The 12,882-nt window shown below is 43.4% G+C and overlaps 1 protein-coding gene across 2 annotated transcripts in view; it reads left to right on the forward strand.

The window, feature by feature from the left end:
* The window catches only part of TLN2 (talin 2), a 355,208-nt gene that overhangs the window by 84,101 nt on the left and 258,225 nt on the right, over positions 1–12,882 (forward strand). The gene's annotated exons all lie outside the window — the stretch shown is intronic.

Here is a 12,882-nt window from a genome sequence, read left to right on the forward strand (position 1 = left end):
TAAATTTTTTCAGGTCAGATGTAATTTCTCATTTAACAATATGCTTAAAAAGAGTTTGTTTTAAAGACGTTACCCCCAATTATTACAGAATGATAGTCCAGAATAATGAGTTAGCATCACAGAGTTAAACTGGATTAAACCCTTTGGATGATGGGGCTGTTTTTTTGTGTGGGTCAAATGGAGGCCTTTCACAAAGCCCCTAACGTCTCTTCAGTTGGTTGCTTTGGGTGAGTTGTGAGCACTCTGTGATCCAGTCCTATGCTTTTAAGGTTGAAAAACTAAAGACGGGGCTATTTTTTCTCCAGCAGATTGTTGGGAGCAATGGTTTGCTCCTGTAGAGTGAAGTGCAGTTAAATATTTGGTATTAGGGAAACTCAAAACAAAAAGTACATGGCATCAGCATTTGCTAGACCAGAAATAACTGTTTAATTATTTTTATGTGATTGATATCCCAACGTAGCGTCCAGTTTGTTTTCTTTGACTAGACTGATACAGTATGCTCCTGAGGGGAGATGGACAATATTTTGTGTCTTAGGAATCAAGTGCACAGGAGGGTTCTGACTGATAACATATCCCCCTCTTCAGTGAGTGTCGCAGTTATGGGGCTAGCTGCACGTCTATCTGCTCTCTGTGAGTGGGTCCTCCCTTCCCCTTCTCCCCCACGTTAGGCCTCTCGCCCATACTTGTCTCTGGGTGGAATTTCTCCATGCTTCCACTGTTAGACCATACACTACCTGTGTGTATCAACCACTGTGATGGGTTGGATCACAGAAACCCCCCTGGGAGCTGCCAACTGATGTGCCAGGACTACCTCTGCTCCTGGTTTTTTTGGCTAGCTTAGGACTTTAGCACCCTGTTTTGCTGAGCCAAACACTTTTTGTCTGCTCCAACAAAGACCCAGGGTTTGACTTACTTGCCCCAAAACTGCAGATTTACCTGAAAGCAGCTAACAGAAGTGTGCTTGTTTTTAGCACTCAGATGCCCAACTCCCAATGGGGTCTAAATCCAAATAAATTTGTTTTACCCTGTTTAAAGCTTATGCAGGGTAAACTTATAAATTTTTCGCCCTCTATAACACTGATAGAGAGAGAGAGATGCACAGTTGTTTGCCCCCCCAGGTATTAATACATATTCTGAGTTAATTAATAAGTAAAATGATTTTATTAAATACAGAAAGTAGGATTTAAGTGGTTCCAAGTAGTAACAGACAGAACAAAGTAAGTCACCAAGCAAAATAAAATAAAATGTGCAAATCTATGTTTAATTAAACTGAATACAGATAATCTCACCCTCAGAGATGCTTCAGTAAGTTTTTTCCTCAGACTGGACATCTTCCAGGCCTGGGCACAATTCTTTCCCCTGGTACAGCTCTTGTTCCAGCTCAGGTGGTAGCTAGGGGATTCTTCATGATGGCTTCTCTCCTCCCTTTGTTCTGTTCCACCCCTTTATGTATCTTTTGCATAAGGTGGGAATCCTTTGTCCCTCTCTGGGTTCCCACTCCCTCCTTCTCAATGGAAAGACACCAGGTTAAAGATGGATTCCAGTTCAGGTGACATGATCACATGTAACTGGAAGACTTCATTGCCTACTTGCCAGCACACGGGTATACAGGAAGACTTACAGGTAAAACAGAGCCATCTGCAGACAATGGTCCTAGTTAATGGGAGTTATCAAGATTTCAGACCACCATTAATGGCCCACACTTTGCATAATTACAATAGGCCCTCAGAGTTATATTTCATATTTCTAGTTTCAGATACAAGAGCGGCACATTTATACAAATAAGATGATTACACTCAGTAGATTATAAGCTTTGTAATGATACCTTACAAGAGACCTTTTGCATGAAGCATATTCCAGTTACATTATATTCACTTATTAATTTTTATAAAACCATATAGACTGCACAATGTCACAACCACTTATTACCGTGCAGGCCTGTCTGTGTTTGGGCATCTGCTTGATCCTCCCTTGGGAACCTCTGACCAGTGATATTGACCAACAGCTTTCTTAAAACCAAGAGTTTTTAGTTAGCATTTGAAACAAAGCATTAAAGAAAACGGAAAACAGCCTGTCAATATTTAGTCTCCACAACAACCTACTCATATTTAGGGTGAGTAGACATCCCGTTTTTAAAGGGACAGAACCATCTTTAAGCCCTCCTACAGGTATCCCAACTTTTTTCTTAAAAACGGGCAAGTTGTCCCTTATTTTCTGTCTCCCTCCCATCAGTACTGGTGGGTCCTGCTGCTGGCCGGATCCCTGCTCGCCAGCCATCCACCCACCAGTGGTAAGTGGTTGGGGGAGGAGGGGTCCAGTGACCAATGATAGCGGTGTGTGTGCGCAAGGCTGGTGGCAGGGTGAAGCTGCAGTGTGTGGGGCCAGCTGTTTCCCCCGGCTGGTCCATCAGTGCAGTCCCTGCTGCATGCTGGCTCTAAGCCAGCAGGGCCCTGCTCCCTGTCCCATTTCTGGACAGCACTGGCTGTGGGCTGCAAGGTGCAGTGGCTGATGGATGTGGGCAGGTGCCAGGCAGTGGCCGGTTACATGTCGCCTCTGCTGCCCACCCATTCGCCCTTTACGTGCTTCCCCTCTCACTGTCCCCTCCCTGCTTTGCTCCTTCACCCCCCTTCGCTTCGCTGCTCCTCTATATCTTCCCCCCACCCACCCGGGCGGGGCGCATCCTGCTCCCAGTGCTGTGTGGAGAACCAGCCTCTGGTCAGAGTGCTAAGCTCACCAACAGCCTGGCTGGCAGGCTCCTTCCTTCCCCTCACTGCCTCTGGCTGGGTTGGCGTCCCAGGAAAGCCCAAGACCCTCCAGCCCGAGGCGCTGGCTAGGAGGAGCCAAGCCCTGTATGTGCCAAAGCCCTGCACAGCACTGGCACGGGGAAGCCGCTAAGCTCTGGACTGGGGTGGGAAGTGATTTCCAGCCTGTTTCCACCCCCAAACTTGCAAGCTCCACAGTAGCGCCCCTCCCTTTTTCTCCCCCCCCCCCCCCCGGGGGCATAGCACTCTCTTTGCCCTCCCCAGGGAGCGTGGGGCTGCTCCGTCCCCTGGGAATCTTGCTGTGCTGAGCCACCTCTCTGTCCAGGTTCACTGAAGCCCCTGCAGTTAGGTTTCCTGGATCCTGGTGCACAATGCATCCTTAAGGCTTAACCCCTTCCTGCCTGCACTGTAGTCCTGCCTGTGCTGTAGCTGGGAGGGGGACAGGAGGCAGCTGGGTTATGTCGGTGGCCAGCAGCAGCCTGGAGGTGTTAGCTGCCTTTCGACACTGTGCGGGCAGGAAGGGACAAGCTGCTTCCTGCCATGGGGGGGGGGGGTGGAGGGGGGAAATGACAAGAAGAGATGAGCTCTGCAAAGACAAGGGCCAGGTCATCTCCCCCGGCCCCCTCCGGCTGGAAGCGACTCCCATCCCTTCCCTCCCGCACAGTGCCGAAAGGCTGCTGCTGGCCACGTTCTGGTGTAAACCCTGGCAGAAATCGGGGGAGGGGGGGATGTGACCCTGCGTGCCCCCCACCCATGTGTTGCCTCGGGAAGACGTGGCGCCAGGTACTAGGAGAGACGGGCAGGGAGCGGGTTGGATTGGTCGGTCACCGCCCCATGTGAGAGAGGTATACGGGAGTGTGTGTCACTTCTCCCTGTGTGTGTGGGGGGGGGGGCGTAGGGGTAGGGATGTATGTGTCACTCCTCCCTTTGTGAACCTTAAAGCCTTAAAAATAAGAAGGTAACTAAAAAGAATCCAACTACACAGTATTTCTTTTTAACGGGGGCTGTCATAGGTCTCACCCCCACTTAGAGCTGTTGGGTTCTAATATGGGGACCTGCACTGGTTTCCCTCTAAACTAAAATCCTAGTTTAGATCTAGTAAAAGCTGCCACCACCCAATCAGGAACGTGGATTGGGACACAGTCCTTCCCCAAAATCCTTGGGGATCCCAAGAGCTCCAAATCCATGGAGTTCTTACACCCAGGAGAAATAAACCATTCCCCCTGCTTTCTCCCCCCTCCTTTTTCCTAGGAGAGACACTGGGATCTAACTACAGAGGGATACCTCCCTCCTCCTCTTTCCCTGAGAATCCACCCAAGGAAAGACCAACCGAGTCCTTAATAGAAAAGAACTTATTAAAGAATAAAAAAGAAAGTCACTGTCTCTGTAACCAAGGTGGAACAATATACAGGGTCTAAACTTATCAATCTCTGGAGGGAATTCCCCCTCCCTTCTTTCTCAGTAAAAGCAATCACAGTACAGACTTAAAGAAATTCTATAGCAAAACACAGAATTGCAAATACAGAAATAAAAGTATAAGAATACTAGTTCCTTGCTAATACTCACTAGCTTGAATAGAAGAATTTATTGCAGAAACCTGGGAGGACTTGATTAAGATGTCTGGACTCTCTTAACTCCCAAGAGAGAGTCTCTCAAACAAAAAACAGGAAAAAAACTTCCCTCCACAGGGATTTGAAAATATCTTGTCCCTCATTGGTCCTCTGGTCAGGTGTCCACAGGTACTGCTTGTTAACCCTTTACAGGTAGACAAAAACCTTAACCCTTAACTAACTGTTTATGACAGGGGCTCAGTCAACTTGATGTTAATTTGAACATTTGTACTGCATAGTTCTGATTGCCGTTGAACTCACTTGAATACAAGTAATTTTACCATGTGTCCTGTATTCAGCATAGGGAAATATGGTCACCCTACCCATATTTCATCTTCACTAATCTAACGCTACAGTAAAATATAAGTTAGATATAAAGGCCTTCATGTTAGATTACAAGAAAGCAACTGAGACAGCTCACATTTTCTTGAAAACCAAAGGTGGTCCTGTGATCCATCCTGATCTTAGTTGGCAGCTCACCTGTTCTTTTAGCTCACTTGCGATGGCTATATTGTATATGAGTCTCCCTTGTGGAAGAGACCCTGATCTTGCAGAGGGAATCCATTTCTCTCTCTCTCTCTCTCTCTCTCTCTCACACACACACACACACACACACACACACACACACACACACACACACACACACACACACACACACACACACACACAATATATATATCTATATATAGAAAGAGAGAGTGAGTTTGTTTGAGGGCCCATGTGTGATGTTTCCTAGTGCTACAGGTAGGTTTCTCCTGGCGGACCCTGCTGGCTGCATGGGTCATCAGAGGATAATACCTTGATGGTTGCTCCATTGCTTGAGTGGCTGGACCAATGTGGTCTTAATGGACTGAAATTACTGGCTGGCTGGCACTGTCTCCTTGTGGCTGAGGGGTTATCTGTCAAGGAAGGGTGGGACATGTCAGTCTAGCACAGTCTTAAGAATTAAGTGCATAAATAGCATTTTGGATTCAGATGAAAATATGCTATGAATAGAGATACACATTATGTATTGTCACAATGAATATTCTCATTTGTCATTTTCTCTTCTATTCTTCTGTCTTCTTCCCTGAAGCAGGCACTCTGTATCACAACCGTGTAGCGTGTCTGGTCCTTCTCAGGTGCAAGAGGAGATAAGCAAAGCAGACACCAGTCCAGGATAGTAGCTGTCATAAAGTAATAGTGAGCTAAGCTGCCTGGAGGCTCAGCACTGCAGACATTCATTGTTTGACTGCTTGTTAAATCAAATGTTGTGTGAGGAGGAAAGCTGGCCTGAGGACTTGAGACAGAATGCAGATCACCAGAAATTGTTGTAGGACGTGGGAGGATGGTGTCCACATGTGATAGGCCTAATGGAGGTTGGTCCTTCAGATGCAGACATGCTTAGGCAATGCACTGTCAATTTCACTGGCTTAGTTGGCTATCACCTGCTTCAGGTGACCCAAGTCTGTGGAGCTTAAAAATATATATATATATGTATATACACACACACACACACTCAGTTTTGTACAATGGACAGGAACAGACCTTGATAAAGGGGACGTGTTTTTCAAGGAGACATGGTTCATATGTTCATCTTGACTTTATCAGTGACCCTCAGCTTAAAGGAGAGGTTTTATGATTAACATCCGAGTTCACATTATTGCTGCTGATCAAGAACTCCCCAGTTAGTGTCCAGTTTTCCTTCCCTTTACACTGAACAGTATCTTACTTGGTGAGTAGTTGCACTGAAATCCGTGGAGCTAATTAAGAAAGCTGATGTTAAACGTCATTCGGGTGGCAGAAACAAACCCTTGAAGATGGAGCATGGGAGCAACTACCTCCTTGTTTTCCTGGCTCAAAGACTTTACATAGTCTGTCATGTTGATGTAGTTTTAGTGCTTTGGGATCCACTAAAGGAGCTGCACAAATGGGAAGTTAGTTATTATTACTGCAGTTTTTTCCTTTCACCCTTTGAGGTGTACTCAGAGGAACAAACTTTGTGCACAGCAGCATAACATTTCAAGGAAAAATGTTAGTAAGTAAGTAATCCATTTATCTCCTTCTACCATTTTGTATAAGTCTTGATTTTTGACCTGTGAAGCACCAGCATATTTATATCTGTACAGCAGTATCACGTTGAAGAGAATAAGGTTTATAGAGCTTAATTATTTAAGATTTTACTTTTGAAGCATTCAAGTGGGTTAAGGTCCAATGTACTGCAGCTATTTTTAATTAATGCTATCACCGTCTAATGCTATTCTTTTAACTAACTTTGTAGAAGCTATTAGCTTTGAGGATCTAAACCGGCAGTGACTTACAATAATTCTTCAGATACGGGCCACTGAATCTTTTAACAAAGACGTAAATATTTTAACTGCCGAAATGCCATGTTGTGGAATGAAATATAATTGTCTGTTTTGTATTGTATTGTTAGCTCTTTATTTGAATCACAAAATGTTTAGATTTGTTCAGTGTTCTTTTTGTATTAGGCTTTAGCTACACTACAGAGATTACAGCAGTGTGGCTGTACCAATGCATCCTGTGCCACTATAGCACTGCTACTGCAGAACGCTCTAAGCCAGTGGGGGAGAGAGCTCTTCCATTGACTTAATTACTCCAGCCCCTGCGAGCAGCGGTAGCTATGTTGGCGGGAGAAGCTCTCCAGACAACATAGCATTATCCACACTGGCAATGTGGGTGTAACTTACTTCGCTCAGGGGGATGGCTTATTTCGTCCCCCCCCACACACCTCCCCCGAGCAACATTACTTATATTGAGGTAAGCTGTAGTGTGTACATAGCCTTAGAAGCAGGAGAAACAGACAAAAAGTGTAGTGATGGAAACTTGAATTGCTTTACTTTCACTTTGCACTGGTGGCTCTAATTTGAAATACACAACTAGCTTAGAGTAAGCTGCTTACAGGACAGTGTGTGGGAAAAGCTCACTGGAATTGTAGTTGCTGGCTTCCTGTTATGGATATTAGGCATAAGCAAATGCAGCACCATGGCATTTTTTACAGTATTGGCTTTTGAAAATGAGAGTTCAACTAGAAGGCCAGAACCTATGATGATGATGATAAAAATAATTGTAGGTAGTTTCTGGATTTTGGTATCTTAAAGTAGTTGCACCTCTGCACTTTCCGCAAGAGGCATCAAAAGAGCAGATTACTTGTGATGTACCACACCGATAAAAAGAAGTGGATATTGGTATGGAGACTGCTTGTGTTCAGCCTGTAGTTCAATCACTTTCCTGTTTTAGAAGTCAAAAGTGCCCTTCCTTGGGGACTAGGTCTATTAAGATAAAATAAACTTCAAAATGCCACAACAAAATCCGTTCCTAACTCCATACAACACCAGGTTTCTCTTCCTCCTCCTTACCCTCCCTTCCTGGAGAGCTTTGCAGTCTCTCCCCTTTTTGGTCATGGTCTCTCCCTGGCTGACACAGCTTGCCTGGTCTCATGGTCTTCCCTGCAGGAGCCTTTCCTCACACTCTGCCAAAGCTTTCTGAACTTCCTCCCTTCACTGCAGTCACCTGCCCTTACAGGAAACCACCTGATAAAACTCAGGTATACCTCATTCTGTATGCAGGGTTGGGTAGGCCCAGCCCTGAAGGGGAAAGCCACCCTGTTACATTGTGCTCTGTGTGTCTTGTGGGGCTGCATTAGACTAAGGCAAGAAACTAGTGATGTAGAGTAGAATCTTTGGTGGACTAACCTGGCTTTATAATAAATTGTCTTCACTTTCTAGTCATATGTTACAGCTATGGGACTATCGAGTGAATATGGAAAAGAGTATCTCAAAAGGGAGATCATTTTTTGGCTCCAAAATGCAGGGCTTTGGAGCAGAGCCTGGAGCTGGAGCGCGGAGCAGCTCCGGAGCAGTAGGTTTTTGCCTGGAGCTCGAGCGGAGCCGGAGCACAGCTCCAAAGCCCTGCTAAAATGTAGTAAAGCGCCCAGTGTAAGCTTAGCTGCAAGAATCCCTAGAAGTACCACTGTATGTTTGTAGCACGGTGTTTCTAAAGATGCCTCTGAGATGTGAAGCTAACCAGTTTGGTGTTACTGCCAACAGTGTGTTTTATCATGCCTGTTTCTGAATGTACCCTATGTTAGTTCCCCAAGCATTCCTCTGGTTCTTGAAATTTGCTGCATCCAATTTACACAACATCAGTTTCAAGCCCATCCTCGGTTCATTGGTGTTCTGTAATCCCCCTGCATGCTTAACTGCTTTGATGCATTAGCTAAAACAAGTGCAGTTTCATGGTTTGAATTCATGGTGAGAATCAAGACTGCTGCTTAAATGAGACCTTTGTATTGACAAATTTTAAATGGCCCTTCATTCCTTTTGATCAATTTTTAGTACTAAAAGCAGTGCACTGTTAACTTACTGGAAACCCCGAGTGTCTACACAGTTGTTAAAATAAACTTAAAGCCTTGCTGTAATGCCTATAGTTCAGTTGACTCTTTGCTTCACTCATGGTAAGGGTTAAATATAATGGACAATGTACATTTATCAATTGAAATGTGAAGTAAAGGAGCTGATGCATGAGTCTTCAGTTCCTTCTCTTTCTACTACAAAAGACAGAGAACGTTTTAATCCAGTTTGACTTGGAGGTGGTGAATTGTTCCTCATGAGAAAGTTCAGGTGTAGTTTCAGGAATATGAAACCCGGTTTTATAGGTGCAAACTATGAGTTTTCTTCTGCCCACTGTAATAAATCTTGGAATTTGTTATGCAATATTGGTGGGATGAGGAGAGAATTGGCTTAATTTGTTGACTGCTGAGTACAGAGTTGCTATACTTAAAACCATTGTGAATAATCTTCTTTTTATCCTTGCAATATTTTTCCAGCTATGAGAAATCCTCCGTCTGCAATGACAGTGCACCCTATTTCTTCGAATAAAGTGCTGCTGCAACAAGTTCAAGTGAATCAAGGTTCTCTCCTATAACTGAGTGCTGGGACCTCAGCAACATTTGAAGGAAAAGGCAGAAGGACTTTGGGCCGGGCACACAAATAGGGTAGTAATAAATTGAATTAGTTGGGAACAGCCGAGGAAGTGATGGGTATAACACTGAAACAAACCTTTAGGGACTGTGTCTGAAGGGACTGGTTGACTCTTTCTAGCAACTCATAGGCATGTCTGTATTTTATAGGATCGTAGGACTGGAAGGGATCTCGAGAGGTCATCTAGTCTAGTACCTTGCACTCCATTTTTGTGTAACCTGCTCTTAAAAATTTCCAGTGACAGATTCCACAAGTTTTTCCTAATGCCTAAACTTCCCTTGCTGCAATGCTTCTTGTCCTATCCTCAGAGGTTAAGAACAATTTTTCTCCCCCCTCCTTGTAACAACCTTTTATGTACTGGTTTAACATGAATCCTTCCCATCTGCACATACACAGAAACCCTGGATTGGCAGTGGTTACCAGTGAAGGGGAAAGCTTTGCTCACGTAACCGCTTACATACATGTTGTGTCCAGTGAAATTCAGGGTGGAATATGGGTGCAGGAACCAAGTAATCTTGGCACTGGGGTTCCTGAAGTGGCCTTACTATATATGTGTTTCTACCATTAGTCACTCAGTAGTGAAATGTGTAACTTGGCATTCTTGATGGAGATTTTTGACCTTGTTAAAACTGCTTGTCTAACTTGGTTCTGTGTCTGCTCTACCTTCATTTTAAATGCACTCAGCAGCAAAGTGTCATCATTCCTTTTCAGAGAAATAGGTATGTTTTGTCCTACCATATTTAATACCCTGTGAACATAGTTAAAAACTTGATTTTTGTAGTAAGTTGTGGCCAATTTCATTCACCACCTAAAACGGTGTAAGTCATCTACTGTAGAATTATCTTTCTGTTCAGTCATTTCTTTCTTAGCTGGCTTCGTTGGCTGTATCTGGTCTACCATTAGTTGGGCCTTAATTTAATTGTTCGAGTGTAGGGTGAAAATGTGAAACACATGCCTGGTACACGACCGTCTATTCTGTCAGTCTTGCAATCTCAGCAGTTGTCTGCTGTAAGCAAGCAACTGTGGCCCAAGGTAACAATTCAGATATGTTCATGCTCTTTTCTGGCAGATAGAATTGAAGCAAAATACCCATGAAAAACTGATTGCTGAAGATCTCCTGAACTACCGTGTCCATATGCTCTGTGCTGATAAGCTTTCAGGATGTGTCTGTAAATCTCCCATGTGAAATGATTTACTGGCAGCCTGACTACTTGGAATATCCGTATTCTAGAATCCCGACTCTCTCCCGGCCCCAGGTTGTTCTGAGCCATGGAAGGACATTCAGAGGCTTGAGTAACTGCATACAGTAATATGCAGCAACTTTGAGGGGAATATAGCTTGCGAAACAGTACTCAGACCATGTCCTCTTCAGAAGGTCGTCTTTTAACCATGAGTGGTATATGGTATCGGGGTACTCTTTAAAGCCTCCCTCTTATAGGAATAAGATCTGCTTTCTAAACTACCCATTGAATGGTTTTATTTACCACCTATGGTCATAGCTCTTCCTGCACCTGTAAATGCCACATCTTAAAAAAAAAACTTGCAAAATCAGATACCTTCAGTAAAAAGTCTTGGTGGTGGTGCAATCTGATTATAAGAAGCAGATTCTATTTTATTTTAGTTTGTTTAACTAGAATAAAAATGGAATGTAGACGAAAAGCAAATTCTATTAACTGGGGAGGGAAAAAGACCTCAGTGGTGCATAATTTCTGCGGTCTGTATGGAAAAAACAGTAGTCACTAACTGCCACAGCACAGTTCCAACTAATCAAGGCTTCTGTGTTCATCCACTGTACCTTATTTAAATAACTGTATAAGCAAAATTTGATGCCTAACTGAACTACAGCACTAACTGCATTTTATTCTAATATGTCAGTGTTGCTGACCCTGAAAAATGTATTTCTAAACAATAGAGATAGCAGAGGAAGTGGATCGAAGTATTTACTAAAAATATGCAGTATTTCTATTCACCAGGAAATGGATGACATATTAAATGGGTTTAAAAATACTTCAGCTGAAGGAACAAATCTCATAAACTTTTGATGTATTGCACTTCCTCGTCCAGCTTCCCTGAGAAACAGAACAGTGAGACACTTCAAATTTGCAGCTGAGTTAAAGCATAGAAGCTTTCCTGCTTTCTCTTCAATGCAAATTCAAGTTACTTATGGTATTAAATGTATTCCAACTGAAGTTCTGCACAGCTATACATCACTGACCATGCTTCAAATGCGATCTTTAGCCTTAACTAACAGTGATGCTGAGGAGGGGAGAAGAAGGATAATACTGAACATTTCTTCCCTTTTGCAAACTCTGCCACCCTAGAGATAGTGGTAAATATCATGCTAACTTGGTGGTTTAGGTCCAGACTAAAAATTACTGTCTAATGTACTCTAACTTAAACTACCATAATCCATTTTGCCTTCATTTGAAGTCATATAGCAACATCTAATGAGTCATTAACCTATGCTTCTGTACAAGGGATTGATGTATTTTTCCAGTTCATCACAGTTACCTTTTGCAGCACTCAAAAGCTAATGTGTCAGGCCAGACAAAGAAATAGTATTATCCCAAAGAAAGGGCATACAGATGTTTCCATAGAAATGACCACAGTCAGTTCTGCTGTTCTTATGATAGTGCTTCCTTTGCTTGTATGTTCTATTGCTTTCTTCACCCTTCACCTCCTTTCCTCGTTCTTTCTAGAACATAAGCTCTTTGAAGCAAAGATGGCCTTGCTTATATCTGCATGGTGACATCCAATATCGAGTGGGATGGGGAAAAATAAAGGGCAAGCTGTCATAGTGTATAAAACAGTAACTTTATACTCCCCTACATCCCAGTGTTTGGCATGTGATGTAGCAGGAATTTGATGCAGTCAAATGGGATTTTGTAAACTGAACCCATTTCTGCTGAGTTGTTCTCATCCCATAATCCATGGAACCTTTCCGTAAATCATAATAGGTAGTGGCAAGCCAATTTGCATGCTTGTAATAAATTATAGCCAGCCCCATTGAAAAAGGGACCATGTGACCTGTATCTCTACATGTGAATTAGATTTAAATGGTCTATTTAGAAGAATGGACTCTCTTCTAACTGGCTGTTTGCAATATTTCACAACGGTTTTGAATCTCCATTGATGTTTCCTTGGAAACCTCTTGCAAAGACTTAGTTCACTTGAAGGAAGGCAGGAGAGGGAAGGATATGCCTGTTAAGTACATTCTTGTTAAAAGACTAATGAAATGGATCCTGAGACGTGCATGAACAGGTTCAGTTTAGTTTTTACAGTAGAGTAGCTCTCCTGAAAAATCACTGTAGTGTTACCTGAGGCCTTTTGTTAGAAGAAGTGAAGCCTTTTAAAAGTATTTTATGGCTCCTTTGAAGTATCCACCCTTACTTTTCCCTGTCTGCACCAGCTCAAGCTTATTTGGCACCTGCTAGCCTGAGGATTAATCTTACTAGCCAGGGCAAATAAAACTGGTGCTGTTGATCATGTCCTGGCAATTTAAAGGAACAAAACAGTTGTGCACTGGTT

Source organism: Mauremys reevesii, linkage group 10, assembly GCF_016161935.1.
Source record: "Mauremys reevesii isolate NIE-2019 linkage group 10, ASM1616193v1, whole genome shotgun sequence".
Classification (NCBI taxonomy): Eukaryota; Metazoa; Chordata; order Testudines; family Geoemydidae; genus Mauremys; species Mauremys reevesii.